Source organism: Borostomias antarcticus (assembly GCF_949987555.1).
Source record: "Borostomias antarcticus genome assembly, chromosome: 30".
Lineage (NCBI taxonomy): Eukaryota > Metazoa > Chordata > Actinopteri > Stomiiformes > Stomiidae > Borostomias > Borostomias antarcticus.
Genome location: NC_140263.1, coordinates 4581585 through 4599705, shown reverse-complemented (window position 1 = coordinate 4599705; position 18121 = coordinate 4581585). Strand labels below are relative to the sequence as shown.

General features: G+C 46.7%; 1 protein-coding gene across 2 annotated transcripts in view; it reads right to left on the bottom strand.

Annotated features, from left to right (window-relative positions):
* nek6 (NIMA-related kinase 6) overlaps positions 1–15269 on the bottom strand; it is a 40429-nt gene extending 25160 nt beyond the window's left edge. The window contains exons 1-2 of one of the 2 annotated variants that reach the window (XM_084460029.1): positions 15173–15269; positions 2918–2970 (exon numbers count right to left, since the gene is read on the bottom strand). The gene's annotated coding sequence lies outside the window, so the exon portion shown is untranslated. Of the gene's footprint in view, positions 1–2917; positions 2971–3402; positions 3472–15172 lie in introns of those variants that run through there. The other variant, XM_084460030.1, reaches the window with a different exon arrangement.
* Between the last annotated feature and the right edge of the window lie 2852 nt (positions 15270–18121).

The following is an 18121-nucleotide window of genomic DNA, read 5'->3' as shown; positions in this document are numbered from 1 at the left end:
AAAAGCTCCACATGTCTGCATTCAGTTGATGCAGTTATTAACGGGTTTTTACACGCTGTAAATGCCTTCCTACTCGTTTCTGTTGGAACGCCTCACCTCAATATTTCACGGCGATCAAATGTATTCTGTCAGTGTGAGATTGTGTGATTGAGCTTCCCTTAATTGTTTAACCTTAAACACAACATTTCCAGTCTTAGTTCGTACAAGGTCAGACCGATACCAGTTCCAACCAAGTAGTCTGAGAAAGGCCTACAGGCCAGGTAGCAAGTCACACACTTGAAAGTAAGTAAGCACCGATGTGAGGCTTTGAGCGCACCACCCGGTGTTAATGACCTTGCCTGGGGGAACGCCTAGGGGGAATCTGAACACTTCCTGGATGTCTCAACACCTCATAGCATGAAACCCCGTATACAGGACATGCAATGTATTGCTTTATAAATGTTCTTAGCCGGTAGACAAACATACTCCTGGAGCTTGCTCGATCGCCTTGTTGAGAGGGGTCAGGGAAGAATTTTTACAGCTCACTTATCTGGCCCCCGGGTGATACTGTTTTTTTGCTTCCCTCTGGAATATGTAGAGAGTGGGTCGTATGCCCACCTCCCTTGTTCTCTGTAAAGCGCATTGTGTTGCCTCTGGGTATGAAATGCGCTATACAAATAAAGCTTTGATTGATTGTTTGAGATTAAGGATGTAGGTCTTGTATGATGCACTATGAATACATTTGCAGGTGGAGATGCAGCTAGCCTATACTGTAATGTAAATGTAACCCAAAAAATATCTAAACGCTAACGACTCCGCATACCAGAAGTATGAAGACGGACCTCAGTTCGATCCGGCGATATGTAGGAAGCTAGGAGACGAGGAGATGAGTGTTGGACTTATGAGGTTGTGAGGAGATGATTTTTTTTTCATGCTCGAATTCCTCCGTTCTGCTGCTACACTCCAACAATCACGATAGCCATCGCTTCCCTTTCCTGTCTCAAGCTGTGACGCTCACACACTCACATCCTCTTCGACAGAAGGTGTAACACGCACGCACGCACAAACACACACACACACATACTGTACACGCACGCAAGCACACAAACACACACGCGCATACACAAACACGCACAATTTCTTGGAAATAAAACCGCAAGGATATAAAAGACCGACATTTTTCAGATGAAAACACATAACACTGCCACTCACACATACAATACTATACACACACACGCTACATGTTTCTCAGGAAGACTGCGTTTAAGAATTATATGGACGCACACACCCACACACACACACACACACACACACACACACACACTGATTTCCTGGAGCCTCTGAAGGACTGCCCTCCATTGTGTAGGGTTTGTGGCTCTAGGAGGGATGTGACCCAGTGCCCACAGCAGCCCTCAACTCTGGAGAGCTCACCATGTCACCATGTCACCATGTCACCATGTCACCACATGGAATTCAAAGCCGTCAATGAAATTGTATTTTTCAGTTTACTGTAAACCATCAAGTTTAATGGTTGTGTACGGCTTGTGAGGCGAAGAACTCATTTGATACATTGACGTGCAGCAGTGCATTTGAGGTTAGCGGATGACGACAAGAGGTGCACACACACGCGCACACACACACACACACACACACACACACACGGGCGGTTTACTTTCGGGTTTCACCTCTGGTCTGAAAACCCGTGGCCTCTGACACATACACGTCATCCTTAACCACACACACACACACACACACACACACACGCACACACACACACACACACACGCGTCAGTGGTTAACAGTATGTCTATGGTGACATTAGAGGAAATGAGAGAGGGAGAGATACTAGGAGAAGTAACATATTCATCCATCGTCATTTGTAAATCACTAGGATTTCCCCATCTGTCAATATTAGTCATTTCGATGGTTGCTAAGGAGGACAGTAACTTCTAGGAGTGTGAAAGTTATTATGATAATCAGCAGCCTAGCAACTTCAAATCAGAAGTTATTGATGTAGCGCATTTCATCCACAGAGGCAACACAGTGTGCTTTACCGAGAGGAAGGGAGGGGAGAATGTGTTTACTGATCCTACCTCTAATCCCCTCATTTTCCAGAGGGAAGCAAAAAAAAACTTCACCCGGAGGCTAAAGAAGGTGAACCGTTTTAAACTGATACTAACGTGTTAGTTACATGGCTTGTAGTAATCAAGTACACTACTGGTAATGCCAAACACAGCTACGCCCTTCTGCAAGTGTGCTTAATGTTTAGATAGTTCTTCCCTCACAGTCTGAGATGTATTATTATTATTATTATTATTATTATTACAGTTCTATTCAAGTTATTACTGCACACCACATGCTAATAAGCTAGCTAGCTATCTTTCCATGTGTAATAACGTAGCTGCACTTTCTAGAGCTTGCAGCATCCTCACAAACTCATGTTTTTGTGTTGGCGTCACAGGACGCCTCCTCGCTACAATGTTTCCGGTAGAAAACGATGTGCTACTGTAGTACAGTCGTCTCTGTGGTCTCTGTCTACCTGCTGCTCAAGTGTGCTCTCAGGCGTGGCTTGCTGTGCAAAATTAAAAAGCAAACTGCAAAATTAAGTGGGGGAGAATATCTCCATATCACAATATCTGTACCTAGAGTCTGTAAACTAGCTGTAGCTCGTTGGTATGAATTATGCTTCACTGCAGATGTATATTGATTTAACCACTGAAATATGTTCAAATATTCTATGCTGCCGGTTATGAAGGTGGTTATTACTGTGTGATTTCACAATTCTCCGAGTTTTCTTTTTGATTGTTCCACGTCGAGTTGAACATTTTGTAACGTGTGTTGAGAGTGAGACCATTGACTGTAAAGCAAAATAAACTCGAAACTTGAATTATGAATGTTTGCTTTTGAGCGAAACAGAAGACGCGAGCGTTACTCACCAAAAGTTTATCAGCTAGGCTCTAGGCCTATCAGCTCCTCTCCAATCCACCTTCCCTGTGAAATCAACACTGGATATTAGCCAAAACCAACACCGCTACAATAACTCATGCAACACAGAAAAGCACGTATTATGTAAACACACATGTAAAACCCTCCAAAATCCCTTAACTGATGTATTCAAGAGTAAAACAAGAAAAACAAAGTCATAAACCCAGAGAAACATGGTTTAGAGAAATGGAACTGTGCTGTATTACATTACATTACATTACATTTACATTACAGTCATTTAGCAGACGCTTTTATCCAAAGCGACTAACAATAATTGCATTTAACGTAGGAAAAGCCAATGTACTACTACTTGCCAGAACTCACAAGTGCATCTTCTTTCTAAAACAAGTGACTAAGAGCATAATCTAGTGCTGAAGGCAAAGTGCAAGAATAGCAATCTAAAGTACAGTGCAATACAATACAATACAATCATTTTACCAGTTCCTTTCAGAGTCCCCAAACTCAAGAGCTCTTCAGCATCTGCTATCCAGTCACCCAGCAACTGACACCTCTCAGATTAGGGAAATGACTGAGCTCTCACTCGTGGGCGGCTCGAATCAAACTCTCTCTCTCTCCACTCATACAGCGCACACACTCCGCCACAGACGTCATCGTCACCGCCGTAGTTCCTCAAGGGTAGTAGGGGACCGCGGGTTCGAATGATGCAACGGCGTGCAGCTAACAGCACAACGCAGCAGAGTAGCTTCGTCCTCTCTCTCGTCCCTCTCCTAGGGCTGACCAGCGTGTGGACTAAGGGTTGAAGGAATTGTTTTTCTCGCTGAGCGCCAGACGCTCCCAAAGCTTGAGAAATCCTTTCCCGTTCTCAGCGACACGCAAACTCATCCACTCGCTCGCTGTGCTGTCACGCACGCAACTTGGAAACACCAACTCTTTCACACACACACACACACACATTCACGACACGAAAATAGGATTGTGGCGTGAGAAGGCGGGCATTGTGGGCAGCTGTTTCTTATCTGTTCATCTCGCTGGCAGGCGACACGCCACCCGGACAGCGGCAGCTCACAGAAAGACTAGGAGCCATTGTTGTGCTGGGTCATTCTGGCTTTGGCCTCGAGCTCTCCTGCTCTTTCCCACAATGCATTTGTGTGCCAGGTTTTGAGCATCTCGTTAAAGAAATCTGTCTAGAAAGAGGTTTGAAAGCAGAGTGCTGTGAGGGAAACTAGTCTTTTATTGTGAACGGAGTCACGGAGTAAGTGTGGTTTGACTTGTACGAACATGATACCCCGTTTTATCTCCATGCAAACACCAGAAGATAATACTAGTGAATTGGAGCCCTGACCTATTTCAGACTTTCATTTCAAACAAGCACTACTTTTAGTACAACCCTGTTTTCTTCCCTCTGAAGGTTCTTTGCCAAGTGGAGCAACATTAATCCCTCATCTCCTAGCAGCATCGACACACCCAAAAGCTTTGGTTACTGTATGCGCACGTGAGCACACACACACGTGCGTGCCCACACACACAGACACACACAGACACACGTATAATGTGAGCACACACACACACACAAGCACATCTGCACACACACGTGAGTGCCCACACACACAGACACACACATAATGTGAGCACACACACACACACACACAAGCACATCTGCACACACGCAGTCGCACAAAAACATGCACAGCCTCCCTCCAGAAATGCAGCCTCAAACAGAAATACTAACAATTACAAATGCACACGCGCACGTGCACGAACACACAAACGCTCGCACACACACACACGCACGCACACACACACACGCACACACGCACACACACACTGTGTTGCACTGTGGCTTACACAGTCCCCATTTACCAGGAACCATTTCCACATGGATCTTGTTAAAGTCTGCCTCAGTTGGACTAGTGCCAGAAATCCCTCTGGCAGGAAGCAGATCCAAACACAGACATCAGGATAGAGTCTGTCTGTCTCTTTGTTTGTCTGTCTCTCTCTATCTGTCTCTCTGTCTTTCTCCGTCTCCTTCTCTCCGTCTGTCCCTCTCAATTCAATTTTGTCTTTCTCTCCTTCTCCCATGTCTCCCTCTCTCTGTCTGTCTCTCTCTCTTTCTCTGTCTCTCTGTCTGTCTCTCCCTCTCTCTCTGTCTGTCTCTCCCTCTCTCTCTGTCTGTCTCTCCATCTCTCTCTGTCTGTCTCTCCCTCTCTCTGTCTGTCTCTCTCACTCTCTATCTGGCTTTTTCTCCCTCCCCCTCTCTCTCTCTCTCTCTCTCTTTCTGTCTCTGCCTCTCCCCCTCTCCCTGTCTCTCTCTCTCTCTCTGCCCCCCCCCTCCTCTCTCTCTCCCACTGTCTCTCTATAAAAAAAGACTGGAGTCATGTTTTGCACATGATCCTCAGATGACAGAGCGGTGGCCTTTCTCCGCATTCGAACCATCGGACTGAAAGAGAGGGGCTTTAGGACCCGGCAGCTCTGCATGTAGGTTCTTGGGGCGCGGCCAGAGCCTGGCGTTGCAGGAGAGGCTTAACGACGGGAACCTTGCGCTTCTTCCCTTCGCGTTTTCACTCATTCTCCACCGAGGCCGACGGGGCTTATGGGTAAGCGAGGACAGCCTGACCGGCGGTATCAGAATTCAGGTTTCAGCGTTGTCCATCTAATGAGCTGGGCGGGAGGAAGACTTCAGTCAAAGTATTTCTCTAGAGATACTTCAGTTGTTGTTTTTTATGCAATAGACTGATTTGTGTAAATCAGTGCTGGGTTGTAGTTGAGGTACCGGGTTCTGCCTGCTCTGTCCAGAGGCCTTGCACTGATCCTGGAGGAGGGGGGGGGGGGGGGGGGAGGGGGGAGGAGGTGAGGAGGAGGAGGAGGAGGAGGAGGAGGAGGAGGAGGAGGAGGAGGAGGAGGGGGGGAGGAGGGGGGAGGAGGGGGAGGAGGGAGGAGGAGGAGGAGGAGGGGGAGAGGAGGAGGAGTGGGAAGGGTTTTTCCCATGTCTCCCACCCGGTTTGTCTGCTTCTGACTGAAGCAGGAAGACCCTCCCTCTCTCTCTCTCTCCCTCTCCCCCCTCTCTCTCTCTCCCCTGTCTCTCTCTCTCCCTCCCTCCCCCCCCTCTCTCTCTCTCTCTCCCTCTCCCCTCTCTCTCTCTCTCTCCCTCTCCTCCCCCCTCTCTTCCTCTCCCCCCTCTCTCTCTCTCCTCTCCCCCTCTCTCTCTCTCTCCTCTCCCCCTCTCCCTCCTCTCCCCCCCTCTCTCTCTCTCTCTCCTCTCTCCCCCTCTCTCTCTCTTCCTCTCATTTTTCTGTTTCTTTTCTTCCTCTCTCCGAGGGCGGCCTTGGCTGCTCTTGTGACATGGCAGCGCCTCCCGTGATTACTCACTCTGCAGGAATCAAACAGGATTTCCAGACCATATTCTCAGAGGAACGTACACACACACGCACACACACACACACACACACACACGTGAGCCATTCACATACCAAAACACACAAAGGCATTTGCACAGAACACTTGAGTCACCACTGTACGCACGCACACACGCGCACACACACACACACACACACGAGACATTAGCAAAAAAAAAAAGTCAAAACAAAATTAAGCTAGTTCCTGGAAAGTGGGTGTTGAGGGGGTGTGAATGAATCTGCATAAAGAACAGTGTCCCACTGAACTACATCTCCCTGAAAAGAGAATAATGAACTACTGTCTCCATCACACTGCATTCTCTGACACACATACACACCCACCCACAACAACAACAACAACACCCAAAAAAAGATTCCTTCTCTTTGACGTATGTGGAGCAGGATAATGAAGTGTGCTGCGCTCCCCTAACGGTGGGCAGGCCGCTCTGGCTCTTAAATACATGTTTACAGTCTCATGCGAGGGGCCAGAGGGCTCTTCAGGCGGATCAAAGATGCGCTGCTGGAGCTCTCCCAGGGTTCTCTCTCAGGGTTCTCTCTCAGGGTTCTCTCTCAGGGTTCTCTCTCAGGGTTCTCTCCCAGGGTTCTCTCTCAGGGTTCTCTCTCAAGGTTCTCTCTCAGGGTTCTCTCTCAGGGTTCTCTCTCAGGGTTCTCTCTCAGGGTTCTCTCCCAGGGTTCTCTCTCAGGGTTCTCTCTCAGGGTTATCTCTCAGGGTTCTCCTCCCAGGGTTCTCTCTCAGGGTTCTCTCCCAGGGTTCTCTCTCAGGGTTCTCTCCCAGGGTTCTCTCTCAGGGTTCTCCTCCCAGGGTTCTCTCTCAGGGTTCTCTCTCAGGGTTCTCTCCCACGGTTCTTTCTCAGGGTTCTCTCTCAGGGTTCTCTCTCAGGGTTCTCTCTCAGGGTTCTCTCCCAGGGTTCTCTCTCAGGGTTCTCTCCCAGGGTTCTCTCTCAGGGTTCTCTCCCAGGGTTCTCTCTCAGGGTTCTCTCTCAGGGTTCTCTCCCAGGGTTCTCTCCCAGGGTTCTCTCTCAGGGTTCTCCTACCAGGGTTCTCTCCCAGGGTTCTCTCTCAAGGTTCTCTCTCAGGGTTCTCTCCCAGGGTTCTCTCCCAGGGTTCTCTCTCTCCGCGGCAAACGAGGGCCTGGCCTGCGTCACTCGTCCGCTGCTCCGCTCCGCTCTGCGTGACAGGCGATGGGAGGGACCACGGCGAGACTGAGACAGGGGGGATCATCTCTCTCAGTGGGGGGGGGGGCGGACGGACGGACATCATGTGACCGGTGGCAGAATGGAGGGGACGCACACACACACACACACGTCCGCATGCTCCCTCATAGACGTGCAGCGTGGCATCCTCCCGACTGTAGAACAGTTGCTACAGTCATGGCCATCTCGGACGCACACGCCCACACACACAGTCGATGAGTCATACACAGACCACTGACTTCCGTGACACATAACTCAAGACATTCACACACACACACACACACACACACACACGCACTTAAAAACAACCAGATTAATTTCACATACCACTTCCAGTTTAACACAGAGATACACACACACACACACACACACCATCACTACCCAGGCACTATGAGGAGTGAGGAGGATGCAAAAAGTGAGGAGGGTGGCAATGATTGACAGCTCCCACATCTAATAGATAGGGGGTTTCAGCTTTAATGGGGACAGCCAGCCCCCCCCCATGTACAGTAACCCACCCCCAGTCTGATTATTAAGCCAATTAAAAATACTGGCCCCGATATTGGCTGCCAATGGAGCGGCTCTGACCTACATCTCCAGTGCTTCCTGCTCAGCAAGGACAATGGATCCCAGTGGTACCTGAGAGATGTTAATGATTTCCAGTTGGTTTAGCATTTCCCTGGGACTGGGTCAATGGAACTGTGTTTCCCTGGGACCGGGTCAATGGTACGACAATGGCTGGGTCGCAGGACTGACCCCCCGGAATCAGCTAGGGAACACTAGTGGCCGTGACCTCCCGGCAGTTCTGACAGCCCTCAAATCGAGCGGAGCGACCGTTCAATTGATTCCTCACCTTTTCGTGTGTCTTGTAACGTACACACTCAATCACTGACGGGCGTGAGAACAACAAACGCAAAGAAAATAGTCCTACTTTTAATGTTGCTACTTCGACATGTCGTGAGGAGGAGCCGGGATTCAAACCCCTGACCCTACGATCGTTGGACGAACCGCTCTACCTCTACCTGAGCACAAACCAGGGCACAAACCAAGCCATGAAGTCAAAGGAATTGTCTTTAGACCTTTAAGACAAGAGCATTGAAGGTCCGAACGAGCACAGTGGTCTCCATCATTTGTAAATGGAAGAAGTTTGGATCCACCAAGACTCTTCCTAGAGCTGGACGCCCAGCCAAACTGAGTAATCGGGGGACTTTGGTCAAGCAGGTGACCAAAAACCCGATGGTTACTCTGACAGAGCTCCAGCGTTCCCCTGTGGAGATGGAAGAACCTTCCAGAACGACAACCATCTCTGCAGCACTCCACCAATCAGGCCTTTATGGTGGAGTGGCCAGACGGAAACCCCTCCTCAGTAAAAGGCGCATGACAGCCTGCTTGGAGTTTGCCAAAAGGCATCTAAAGGACTCTAAGACAAAATTCTCTTGTCTGATTAAACCAAGATTGAACTCTTTGGCCTGAATGCCATGTGTCATGTCTGGAGGAAACCAGGCACCGCTCATCACCTCGTCAAGACGATCCCTTCAGTGCAGCATGGTGGTTAGGGTTAGGGTTAGGGTTAGGGTTAGTGTCATGCTGTGGGGATATTTTTCAGCGGCAGGAACTGGGAGACTAGTCAGGATCAAGGAAAAGATGAATCCAGCAATCTACAAAAAGATCCTTGATGAAAACCTGCTCAAGAGCACTCTGGACCTCATACTGGGGTCAAGGTTCACCTTCCAACAGGACAATGACCCTAAGCACACAGCCAAGATAGCAAAGGAGTGGCTTTGGGACAAGTCTGTGAATATCCTTGAGTGGTCCAGCCAGAGCCCAGACTTGAACCTGATTGAACATTTCTGAAGAGATCTGAAAATGGCTGTGCACTGTATTCATCATTCAAGTTTTGTTAGAAATATTGTTATAATATTGTATCGTAACGATAGCCAATATTGTGTATCATATCGTGAGATAGGGCTGGGCGATATTGACAAAAACATACATTGCAGCGATGCAATTTCTGCGATATATATTGCAATATATTTTGTTTGTTTAAAACAGAAATAAGCAAACTTGTAAACATACAGGCTTATGTCCTATATGAGGTTAGAACTAAACAGTGATCCTCACGTCTGCTTACACCGGTAGCCAAGTGTCTTGACTGCGTTCCAAAACGCCTACTAATAATGCGTCTCTTAGTTTTTGACAGTCATCGAAATTAAAAAGTTGAGCAAAAAGTTTGTAGCATGACAAACATTTTGAGTTAACATAGCAGGGGGAAAAGATAAAAACATGCAGGCCCTTGTGATGTGACTATTGCACATGTGCTCATTGAGATGACCATGCATAAACCATATATTGAGATGACCATGCATAAACCATATATTGAGATGACCATGCATAAACCATATATTGTGCATCTGTGCATCCCTATCGTGAGATAAGTGATTCGTCACACCCCTAGTTGCTACCGCCAGAATGAGAGTTCTCTGATAAGTCTTGAATATTGAGAATGATACGTTTTGTACCTTGGAAAGAATACATGAGTCACGACCATGAGTTCTTGGAAGAGGACCGTGTTTTGCTCCCGAAGTGTGGGGGCGCACTGGGACTCGTTCCCTGTCCTTCCAACTTCCAAAGCATGAAAAGCATTATTTCAGCTCTGACTCGTCCTCCCTCTCTCTCTCTCCGATGACTCAGCTGTGCGCACCCTTCATATGTGGAGACGGAGACATGCGCCAACTTCACCGCAACCTTCACCTCCCACCCGCCCAGCTGTGCTAATAGTAATAATAAGGTAATATGTTACAAATGCCAACCGGGCTTGGAGCCATTACATTGGGGCATGGGAGAGATGCATGTGTAGCTGTTTTGGAGCGGGACGTTGTGGGTGGTTCGTTCAAAGGGAGGCCACTGGGGTACAGGGTTTCAACCCCTCAGTTTGCGGAGCAAACCTTCATGCTTTGTGACTCTGGAAAGGTCGGTAGATAGGCAACAACTACAGTACCTTTTCATATTACCATAATCAACATAGTTTGCTTTTTTTTTCCATACATGAAGGGTTTATACATCAAAGGCGTCAAGCTGTGCTCTTTCTTGCCGCTCTCCGACCTGCGAACTGCCTTTGAGAGAAGCCAGCTGTAGCCGTTCTCTTATTCGTCGTCCAATCTTTTTTTAATTCCTCAAATTGAGGAACGCATTAACAAACGAACCAAACAAACGCACGCATCAACAAACAAGCGCGTCAACAGGGGAAGAGTCCCCCGGAGGTGCTTTCCCAGATCGTGGCGCTCGTCTTATCTCCCTTTGATCTCCGTGGAAGAGCGTGTGTTTGAGAGGAGCTGCGGCTGTACACTAATATGTGACATGGTGTCAGCTCCCGCCCGCGCAGCTGTTTCCCCTTCTCCCGTCAGCGGTGGAAAACGGCTCGCAGCGCTCTCCAAGCCTCCGAAGAATGCCTGGGAAAGTTCTGAGCGGGGAGAGAACGCACGAGGGGGGGGGGGGGGGGGGGGGGGTTCTGAAATACAATGGCGGAGGCCTTCCAGGCCAGCCGAGGGAGAGAGGAGAGAAAAAAAAAATATTTTGCACGTTTCTCGAACCTGACGCGCCAGATGGCTTGTTTCCAGCCGACCATCTGGGAAAGCTTCATTGGAAACCATTTGGAAAAGGGCGGGCACTAAAAAAAAAAAAAAATTGCAGGTGATTGGATGAACCATCTGTCTATCACGGCTATCTTCAACCAATCAGATCAACAAACCATAATATAGTTTATCACAGTATCAGCGTGAGAAACAGAAATGTGATCTTGCGAGATCAGGACGAGGGCTAATGTTTCACCAACAGCCTTCCGGGTTTCGTCTTACACTTTAATAAGCAGTTAAGACGTAAGAGGGGAAGTGTTCACATATGCTACATGCCTGAGCAGACTGGCGGAAGCCTTAGATTAGAGGACCAGGCCTTAATCTGAGGTCTTAATCTGATGACTCCCTTAATCTGAGGTCTTAATCTGATGACTCGCATCAAAGGTTAGGTCCGAACCTCCACATTCCTTTTTTTCTCCCAGGACTTCTTCACGCAACCATCCCTCTACTCGAAAGTGACCCCAAAAGCATCCAACCGATGCCACCATCTCAACTTCTGCCCACAGATTCACCTCCTCCAGCAATTATCACCATCTGCAATTGGTAACGTCGACACTTCTGGCAACTTCATTTCGAGCGATGAAAATAACTTTGCCCTTTATTCAGAAAAGACCATGTGAAGTAAGTCCGCTCGTGGTGTGACCTCACGGGAAAGGATGGAGTGAGTGTTAAATCACGGTGCTGACATGTCGAGGAGACTTCTCTATGTCAAGAGCCACTCACTTAAAATTGAATTTCATACAAGAGCATATTATCCAACATGACCGCAACTACCGTGAAATTCATTTGGCCGACAATGAAAGATAAGAACAGCGTCGGAACTGAACTGCTACAACGGATATGTTTCCGTTTCCGTGGGCCGTCCTTTTTCAGACGCACGCTGAGAGCACAGCGGTCGATTCGTTCGTTAAACCAAACCTTAGATATCAAATGAATGTTTTGTCCATCCATCCATAGCGCCGCTAACGTAGTCCTTCCATACCACCGCAAACGTAGTCTGGCTCCAGCCCCTGAATCTGAATTTTTCCATTTAAAAAAAATATGATTCAAGGTCTGGAAATGCTCTTATCCAGAATAATTTCTCAGTTGGAATTCCAACCAGACCAATCAGCGAACCCTTTGAATGCGATGAAGGAATTAAACTGCACAATGTGATTGGTTAGGGGATGAACTAATCGCTGACGACTCCCTTTTCTACATCGCCCATCTCAGAAAACGTCTGCAACGGGAGGCTGTTCAGACTGAATAATGAAGTGAAACGATACGGCACGAGTGTCAGGCTACCGCTAACGTTCATACCAACTCAACAGCGCTGGCGAACAAGATTTGTGTTTTAACTGACTGGCTCCTTGCTGACACTAATCCCTTCCATGGAGGACAACATTTGTTTTGTTCACCCTTGTCCTGCAGCGGGGCCAAAATTATCCCCCGTTGGTATTAGGGCTCGGACTCCAGGCCCTCGTTATGTCAATCACGCACGCGGTCGGCCCCATGGCAGTTTATTCAAATAGCCTACCGCGAGCCACGATGGGGTTGTTGCCGTTCAACTCTTTTGATTGACCGTGGGCTTCCAGAAATGGTCCGACCCCCTCTTGAGAGCATCGCGACCTACAGTACACACGTTCCTCGTGTGCACGGCGATGTCTGGGGGCCTGGGGGGTCGGGGGGGGGCTGTGGGGTGGGGGTAGGGGGGTTGGGAGGGAGGTAAGGAGTGTGGAGAGCAAGGGGGAAGAGATATCCAGTTACCAAAGCAAGACAGCCACGAGTTAAGGTATGAGCGAGGTGGGCTAAAAATACATCAAATCTATATCGGGCCTTCGAGTCGCACACTTTGCATCTATGTAGCATTCTGGGTGACAGCTGCAGTTGCGTCAGGATAACTGTGAAAACAGCATGTAGAGGCCTGCGGCCTGGTTTCCGTGAACGAGACCCTGGAGAACCGTGGAACAGGGTTCTTTGCACTTTTCTTTCTTTTTGAATGTATATCTCCAGTACGATATTTTATTAAATTGTAATTTTTACACTATTTTATTTGATTTCTTATCTTTATCTCTTATTGTGTTTTGTCTTCCATCTTATTTTTCTATTTTGTCTATTATTATGTGAAGCCCTCCATGCGTGCACATTCTCTGTTGTAAAGCGCTTGAGCTGCGTTTATTTGTATTAAAGGTGCTATACAAATAAAGTGTATTATTATTATTATTATTATTATTATTATCATTATTATTATGATTTCTGTTCTCCTCTGGGTTCAAAGAGGTTTGGATTAGTTGACAGTTGATAAATAAAAGACATATCTGTCAGTCACCCTTGTGACGGATCTAAAAGCAGCAACTCGCGCCAAAGCTCTCCGTGAGACAGAATCTGACCAGTACCAGGTTAAGGTCGACTCCTTGTTCATTGTATTCAGCCCACTGCTCTCGCCACAGCAGGCTTGAGTACTATACTCATGTCAAGTTCACATGAGAATCGCACACAGGTTTTTACGAGTGCGCTGTGCACCGCGGCTTGGCTTGTCAAACTATTCCACAACCTCAACTAGTCAAACTGGCACCGACGACAGACAAAAGGTCCAAGATCCATTCAGAGAGAGCCGAGCCGAGCTGATGATGTTGGCTGTGTGGAAAACCCCACACGGTCCCCCACTGTGGCACAGGAGACTGGCCCCTGTCCCTAACACAGCGGACACGTGACTCGTTCTAAGCGAGGCATTCGGCGTGGTATGCCAGGCCAAGCATTCTTACAACCTCCAACCACCCCCCAACCACCCCCCACCCCCACAGCCTGCTCTGGTTTGACCTTAGCACGCGCGTCATGTTCATTTATATCACCGCGTCAGTGACAGATCAACAAAAGAGCTCCATGACATAGTTGGCACTCCTATTTCACTGTTTGTAGACCTCTCATGTCAGAGCCAATGCTCCCATATGGTTTTGATTTCTGGAGAGGAGAGGGGAAGGTGTAATATAACATGCTATTACGCATTTGCTGTGGTGTTATATGCTATTCTTTCTGGAGAAACAACAGGGGGTTAGGGGGAGGGGGGGAGAGATCTAGAACATTCATTCTGCTTTGCTAGTCAACAACTGGAAATGGAGGTCTAGGCTTGGTTATGCCTGCGCTATGCCACAGCACAGGGTTTCACTGGCACTGGGTCAACATAGCCCCTAGTCTGAGTGTGTGTGTAGGCTACAGTCATACATAGCCAGACATCGTGACACAGTATGAGTCAGACCAGTGTGATTTCCTGTTGTGAAAGATGAAAATCTATTAGCATTACTGATGCTACAACACTGGGATTTGCAAATCTTTTAGTAGCATCATTGTGAACTGGCATGATGGTAAAGAGTGATAACTCTCATTATAAAGCTGTCATTTTGAAAAGAGCAAGCAAGCATAGACTACTGTAGGCTACAGAGTGAAGATACCACACGCAGTAACAACATGTAATCACTGTAGAAGTGTGTGTGTGTGTGTGTGTGTGTGTGTGTGTGTGTGTGTGTGTGTGTGTGTGTGTGTGTGTGTGTGTGTGTGTGTGTGTGTGTGTGTGTGTGTGTGTTTTTAAACATGCATTCAAATTGTCAGGCCGACCAGTTCCCTAGCAAATTGAAATAGAAATGGGCTGTGGGTGATTAATTGTTTCCAGTTTCGATTCTGCTCTATGCAGTTAAGTCCTGTTCCTATAACTCACATTCCCATTTGTTGCAACACACATAGACTTCAGGCGACGCTTGTCGAATTGCAACCTTGTTTTCGTCCTAAGTTTTCTTAAGTTGGTCGAGTCAACCGGACTAATCCTACTTCTACATTTGAATTATGAATATGAACACCGCACATACTATAAATATGAACTCCTACAGCCTGCAGTGACATAGGGAGGCGATATAGCGCTTGACACAATTGACAACTAAATCGAGACAACTTTGTAACATATGTGTACTGGAATGTTTTCCTTTCCTGTCACTGGCAATGTATCAAAGATGCATGCGGTTGACATTTTTGAGTATCTTACCTGAATTCGTAAAATATTATCCCCTCTCGCTGACGTTTGGAATATGGAAGGTGTAAACAGGAGTTGTGCAACTCCACCTCCTAGCTCTTAAGTTTTCTCTCTCTCTCTCTCTCTCTCTCTCTCTCTCTCTCTCTCCCTCCCTCTCCCTCTCTCTCTCTCTCTCTCTCTCTCTCTCGTTTTACTGTTGCATGCCTCTCTCTCTCTCTCCCTCTCTCTCTCCCTCTCTCCCTCTCTCTCTCTCTCTCTCTCTCCCTCTCTCTCTCTCTCTCTCTCTCTCTCTCTCCCTCTCTCTCTCTCTCTCTCTCTCCCTCTCTCTCTCTCCCTCTCTCTCTCTCTCTCTCTCTCTCCCTCTCTCTCTCTCTCTCTCTCTCTCTCCCTCTCTCTCTCTCTCTCTCTCTCGTTTTACTGGTGCATGCCACGCAGTCTACTCATGCGAGTTTACTAGTGCGACTATTCTTTCAATGGGAGGAGAAAAAGGAACCGGAGAGTGAAGAAAAGTCGAGGAGTTTTTTACTGAGAATTGGGTCAAATAGCAAAACTCCACACAATTTCTCCTGGGGGACAATTATAAATACTAGCCTAAAATGCACTGCACTATTATTTATTCAATGCACAACGTTGGCGGTGAAGTCATTATAGCCGGCGTTGCTTTTCAATTTTATTTGGAAGGGACCGCATGTGCAATTAAAACATAAATGTAAAAACATTTGATGCATCGCACCAGAGTTAGACTGAGACTTTGGCTACATCAGAAAGCTTTTATCAGAAATATATTTAGCAGAAAACAGTCAGAATCGCATTGACAAATGAAAAGAGCTGTAGATGTTTATGCTACCTGTGTTTACTAACTTTACATTAAGCTTGCATTCATATTACCCATAGTTCAAATGATGGACTATTGAGTTATGGAGATGACTATCTAGACATGTACAAGTAATTGGTGGAGCAACTAGCAAGCAGGAGGATCATAAAATCTCTTTGTGTCAACACCTCAATGATGGTCTGTCAGATCTCACATGATTAAATATAGCCTGATCTAATGGAGAATGTGATTAATGTTTCAAGCCTAATAGGGCCATCTCTCAAAGAAATCTTTAAACCATTGGTCTCTTCTCAACATCGTCCCAGTGGAAAACAAGAGATGTTTTTCCAGCCTATAGTTTTGGGTGACTGCGTCCGGATTCGGTCCTTTGAACGTACAGGCTATAACTTAAGCTGTTACAGCATGTCGACATGTGTCTCATAGTATCTTGCCTTAACAATTCCAGGAAGCATAGTATCTCATGAATTGACACTCAAAGAGATTTCCCAAGTTGAGCTCTAGTGGTGTCGATAAGCCTTCCTCTTGTAGGGCCTGAGGGAGAGTGTTGTGAAACAGAAAAAAAACAACTTTTCTTTTAAAAAATGATTTGCATCACTGTTATTATGAGGCCCACAGAGTCTGTCTGAACAAGCAGACACTTGTTTTTAAGGCATGAAGAATGAACACACAACATGGGCCACGCATCCTATACAATAACAGACAACTTAGCCTACTGTAGAACATTTTCACAGTAAAGCATTGCGTTAAATTCCAATCTATGTCAAAAAACTAGCTCACAGGTAGTTATTGACACCTGGTGTCACTTTATTTTATTGGTTATTATACCAACATGACACAGTCGTAAAATAGGCAGCTTTTTGGGTCAACCAGTGACTGAAGATGTGGACATGGTCATACATGCTGAAAGGTAGTAGGGGACATTGACAGTTGTTATATGTGAAGTGACATAATCTTCCATGTCACCAGCCCAGTTTAGCTAATAACACCAAGATATATTCTCAAATCATAATTTGTCAACACTGCACATAACTTAAAAGCCAAATGAAAGGCAATGTACAGTCCTAATGTCCTTATATTGAAAGTTGTATCAACAACTGTAGGCTACTGTATGTCTCCTGCGCCTCAATTCACTCTTCTGCTGCTCTCCTCTCACCCCTGTCGCTCTGTCCGTTCTCAAAATAACTATTGAAGCTCCGCTTCTAATCTTAGCCTTATCATCAAATCAGGTGTTGCCTCCACTTAAGCAATAGCTGCTGCTCTCTCTCCCCTGTCCCCCTCTCTCTCTCTCTCTCTCTCTCTCTCTCACACACACACACACACACACACACACACACTAAACTACTGGACCACAGCATGCCGAGCAGTTGTGGACAGAATAAACAACACTAACGTGTGAAATAATCATTTAAATACTTTCACTTTTATTTAGAAAACACCAAATAACATACATTGATTTCTAGGTTAGGTGGCCATTTTGAGGAAGATGATGTACTGGTATGGGGGAACTGTGTGTGAAAACGACCTCCTCGGCCTCAGTAGTCTTTGCGATATCTCATAACAACTCATGGCGTCTACGCGAGACATGTCTTATGATGATGTGAGGGATTTCCTTAGCAATAGAGGCCTCCCTCCTTCATTCCATTGTCACAGGACCACCATGCACTTTGGGATCCGACCAAAACACACAGAGAGATGATTTATCAAGTACAAGATAAGGCATGCTGTCATAACTTGTACTTTAGGGTGTGGCTTCCAAATGGGGATTTGTTATAAAAGTAATTTGTAGTCCAGAAGTAAGGTTTGGAAGCCTGCCTCAACGGTCTGAAAAACTACATTGACCAACGTAGGTTGTACGGTAAGTGGGAACTGTGATACTATTATGTGAATGCTAAATAGAGAAGACAGAAAACCAAAGGCTTCTCTCAGATATGACTTTCGCCATATCTGCACCCCTTGCAGTCTTGAAATGTGGTTCTTTTGTGTGCACAGTTATAGGACATTTGGTTGACTACTTGTTTTGTGTTCTCCCAAAGAAGTAAGGTGCACACCAACCATGAAAAATGTCATGAAAACAACTAGTTTTTATAACTGTGGACATACACTATTATTATGTAAATACAATTTGC